We start from the raw sequence: 5,358 nt of genomic DNA, 5'->3' as shown, positions 1-5,358 counted from the left end.
TAGTGTTCATTGGAGGCACACTGTAGGAAAAAATAAAAACTATCTGGAGTCAGAGAATTTAGGTACAAATCCTGATTTTGCCATTTTCCAGCTATATGAACCTGAGACATTCATTAACCTGGTCTGAGCTTCAATTTCCTCACATGTGAAAGGATGGATAATCTCTGAGGATCCTTATAGGTCTAAATCTATGATCTAATGAAACATTTGTAATTAAGCACTATTCAGGAAAGATGAAATGAAATCCTATCTGCATATGCCACTTTTCTTTCTTGTGGGCATGTTCTCTTCCTGGTGGAGAAGAAAGCTTTAAGAATTCCATACAGTGTTTCTTTATGACTTCTTGAATTCACATCTTTTCCATGTCTCAAAGAACTGGTAGTTCTTGGCAAAGTTAACCGTGTGAAGGTTGGCAAGAGTTATAAAAAAAAGCAACTCAGTTTCTAGGGTTTCTAAGAATTTTTGTTAGGAAAAAGGCACTCTTACCTTAAAAAATCTGGAGCTTTTTGGGTAGAAACTCTGGCCATTTATAGAAAATTTCCCAAGGACAGAGAGAGAAGAAAAAGATTAGGGGAAGAGGGAAGAGAGAGGAAAAAATAGAATTATTACTTTTCTTCTAAAAACACATTCTTCCAAGGACAAATTAATTTCGACTCTGTGACAGAATGGAAGCTTCTTGAGGGCAAAGGACTGTGTTGTTTCATATTGTTTTTTTGTAATCAAAATGACTTCCCAGGGTGTCTCAAATAGACACAGGTAGTATTTGATGTTTATTCTAAAATTTACTGAATTGAATTTATTTTGTTTATTGAGGAGTGTGGTAGAGCCAGCTCTAACCAGTCATGTGAGCATTTACACCTCCAAAATTGGCAATCGCAACAAATGAGGGCTTCATTTATTCTTTTCTTAATTGGCTTGACTTAAAAGTGTTAATAATGCAGATGAAACTAAAAGGCCTGCACTGCTTTTTTCCTTTCAGGAAACCTAGTTGTTAAACATTTATCAGCACACCCTTATAGTGCTCTAAATATTGCTTAGGCTTAGCAATGGTATACTGAAATGCTCAGGGAATAAAACCATCTGGAGGTCTATAGGATAGTAATAACAACAATAATAACTGGCATTTATATAACATTTTAAGTTTCGTAAAGTAATTTATACCCATCATCTTATTTGAGCTCCAGAAAACCCTTGTGTATATTCTTACCCAGTCTATTACTATTTTTTTAAAATGTTTTCCTTCTATCTTAGAATCTATGCTAAGTATCTGTTCTGAGACTGAAGAGCAGTAAGGGTTAGGTAATTGGAAGTGACTTGTCCAGGTCATATGGCTAGCAAGTGTCTGAGGTCAAATTTGAACACAGGACTTTATATCTCCAAACTTGGTGCTCTGCCTGCTGAGCCACCTTGCTGCCTCCTATTACTATTTCATTTCATGTACTTGACAACCCAAATAGAACTCATTTGAAATTTTAAACTAGAATCTCTTCAAAACTCCATTACCCATAATATGCCCTTTAAGGTTGTCTGTTTAGTGGTTCTGCACCTAATAGATAAGGGATTGGTTCTTTCTCATTCTATTATTGTAATTCTGTCCTATTGCAGCTAGTGGGACTCCTCATTATTTAATAAGTATTGTTTTGAGCAGTAAGTTTAACAAGGTCTTCCTTCCTCAACTCCATACCAAAATGATCATTACTAAAAGGAAAATCAGTGTAAGAATTGGAAAGGATTATAGACTTAGAACTTAAAGATTTAAGATGACTTAGAAGATTCTAACCTAACCTCCTCATTTTACAGATGATGAAATTAAAAGCCTAGAACAAAAGTCAAGTGATTTGCCCAAGGTCATACAGCTATTAGGTTTCCAATCTAATTCTTTGTATTCCAAATCTAGGGGCATTTGCACCCTATTACACTGTAAAAATAATTTAATTTAAATTAAATTAAAATTTAAAAATAAATTAATTCAACATGGATTTATTGACATGTATTATGTGTAAGGCATTGAAGGGATAAACACAGCATAGTACTTGTCCTTATGGAGTTTACGGTGTAAGAGCAAGGAATAAGGAATATATATATATATATATATGTATATATATATTTAATTATAACAATAGAGCAGAGGTGAAAGAGTATAAAGGGTATGAACAAAATGCTCTGTGACTTATTGGAAAGGAGAGATCCGGGCTGGCTGAGTGGATTTATCTTGAACCATGTCTTGAAGGCTAAGAGAGATCAGGGGAAGCTTCCTGGAGAAGGAAATCATCTTCAAATGATGAAGACATTAATGGAGGGCAACTTGAGATATGAGAACAACAAATGTGAACCAAGTTGAGGAAGACAGAAAATACTGTGCATTATGGGAATATCAATCAACTGTCTTCCTAATATGTTCAAGGAAAGCACTGTGCTGGGTGCTGAGGAATATGAAGACTTTAAGAGAACCATCACTGCCCTCAAGAAGTTTAGGACAAAATGGAATCTAAGATGTGGTGGGGAGGGATATAGTGAATTCTAGGCATGAAGAATGGCCAATTCAGTAGCACAGAGAAGAGAGATGGGATCTTGTATCCAGGTCACAGAAAGCAGACCAACTTCCCTGGCATGTGGAGTGTCTCAGGTTAGTAGGATTGTGTAAAAAGTCCAGTCTGATTGTGAAGGGCTTTAAATAAAAGTTGAGGAATTTGTCTTTTGTCAGAAAGGCAATGAAAAGCCAGAACTTTTTAAGCAAGGGAATGACATACTTTTGCTTTTGTTGTTTGTTATTCAGTCATTTTTCAGTCCTGTCTGACTCTTCATGACCCCATTTGGGGTTTCCTTGGCAAAGATAGTGGTGTGGTTTGATATTACCTTCTCCAGCTAATTTTACAGATGAGGAAACTAAGGCAAATAGAGATAAGTGACTTGCCCAGGATCACATAGCTAGTGAGTGTCTGAGACCAGATTTGAACTCAGGAAGATAAGTCTTCCTCAACTCCAGGCCCAGTGCTCTATTCACTACACCAACCTAGCTGCCTTTGCTTTAGGAATATGATTTTGGATGGATTTAGAGAAGATAATCTGGATGGGGAAAGACTCAGTAGGAAGCTAGTGATAATGGCCCAAATAAGAGGTATTGAGAGTGTGAACTAGGATGGTGGTGTCCATGTAAAGGGAATGGAAGGAGATACTTCTGGAGCTATGTTTTTCATGGAGATGAAGAAAAATAAGCAATTCAGAATAATAACTAATATTTATATGATAATTTAAAATTTGAAAAGCATTATCTCCTTTGCTAAGACCAGCACTGTGAATGGGACATCATTGTTATTCCCATTTTACAGAGGAGGAAACTAAAAGAAAAGAGAGGTGAAGTGATTCACCCAGGGTCACACAGCTAGGGTGCTAGCCCCCTAAAACCCACTCCACACAGATTTGAACTCAGGTCTTCCTAATTCCAAGTCTAGCACTCTAGTGATTGAGACAAGAAGGATATATTGGGACTATGTGATGGAGAGCAACGTGACAAGATTTGAAGGGTGATAGAGTGAGATTCATTCAACAGTTGCAAACTATAAGAGTCTCTGGAATATGTATTAGGGCCAAGACTCTCACTCTACCACTGTATGAAAGATTTCATTCTGGGGGTCAATCAGCCAAGGACAGCTAGTCTCAATGTGTGCCCATTTTTTTTTCTTTTTTCATTCTTCCTAAAAATAGAGTTCATTATGATCAGTAAAGTGGCAGACAAGTTTCTGACTTGAATAAGCCTCACACTGGCTAGCAAGTCATTTGGAAAGAGGAAATAGACAATTCTTTGAAGACAACTTTCCCTAGAAGAGCAATTCTGGAATATCCCAAATAAACCAGCTGAAGTATGTCTAGAAAACAACATCCTGCCTTCTGGCTCCTGGGGGAAAGAGAAAAAAATGTTTTATGCTCTAGTCATTGAATTAGCAAGTGTATGGTATTAATGACCCTTGTAGAAATCACTTTATTTAACCCCCCTTTTGCAACAGTTAACAACTATTGTTGCTTTCAGACTGCTTTTACTCACTCCAGACCATCCATCACTTTAAGAGGATTAAACAATTTAGGAACTTCCTTTAATGGCAGGTTTATTTCTTCATCAAGGAGGAGCAAATAATTGGGAAATCTTTTCAAGTACTTAGGAAAGGGCGAATCTTGAGAATTTTAAGGACTTTGTCCTAATGGATTAATAACACTCTTCAGTGGTTACCACATTGAGATTAATTCACTGTTGGTGCATTCTGTAGGCTAAAAAGAAGGTGGGTTTGTTGGTTATCTTTTATATTATATTTTCAATTCTTATTCTCCCCAACTCTTTGTGATTCATGTGACCTGGAGAAAGTCATGTTAAAGGCTCAGGGCTGGAGAGGACCTTGAAATTCATTTTCTTTGTATTGACGAGGAAAATGAGGTCTAGACAGGGCACATGACTTACCCAGGATCAACATGGAAGAACTGGGAATTGCTACCAGAAGTTTTATTATCCACTTACAAATCATTGGACCTTGGGTAAGTCACTCAAACTGTCTGAGCCTTAATTACCTCAATTTTAAAACTAGGACAACAGTATTTGCATTACTTAACTCACAGATTTATTATGAGGAACAAATAAAAACGCATGCAGAAAACTTTGTAAATGATATGCTACAATATAATCATAATTAGGGAAAAAGGTCTCTAGACTCTCAAAATGTTTATGTTCAAATTGCAGCTCTGACACTAACTAACTGGGTGCTAATGGACAAGTCAACCGTCTTTTCAAAGATTCAGTTTCATCATCTGTAAAATGGGCACAATAATACTTGCCTTATCTGCCTTACAACAGTGATATTACAAGATTCAGATACCAGATATATGCCAGACACTATGCTAAATTCTAGGGATGCCAAGACAAAGAACAGTTCCTGTTCTCCAGAAGCTCATAGTCTAATGAAGGGGGGCGGGGAATCCAAAAAAGAAGAAAAAATGACAAAATGAATATAGATGGAATAAATTACAGATAATCCTAAAGGGATGATTTCTCTCAAATTCCTAAATCAAAGTGTGGCCAAGTGGATGAAGTTGGATATACTCCATAAAGGGTCTATCTTTTTCTTTTTAACCCTTACCTTCTATCTTAGAATTGATACTCTTATTTCCAAACTAGAAGAATGGTAAGGGCTAGACAACTGGGGTTAAGTGATTTGCCCAGGGTCACACTGCTAGAAAGTGCCTCCAGGTCAGATTTGAACCCAGGATCTCCTATTTCCAGGCTTGGCAAATTTTCTACTGAATAACCTATCCAGCCATCCCAAGTCTATCTTTTCAGTCTCTTCAGACTTTCTTTCTAGGGCTAAGAGGAAC

The sequence above is a fragment of the Monodelphis domestica genome, chromosome 2 (assembly GCF_027887165.1).
Source record: "Monodelphis domestica isolate mMonDom1 chromosome 2, mMonDom1.pri, whole genome shotgun sequence".
Taxonomy (NCBI): domain Eukaryota; kingdom Metazoa; phylum Chordata; class Mammalia; order Didelphimorphia; family Didelphidae; genus Monodelphis; species Monodelphis domestica.
Note: the sequence above shows the minus strand (reverse complement) of the source record.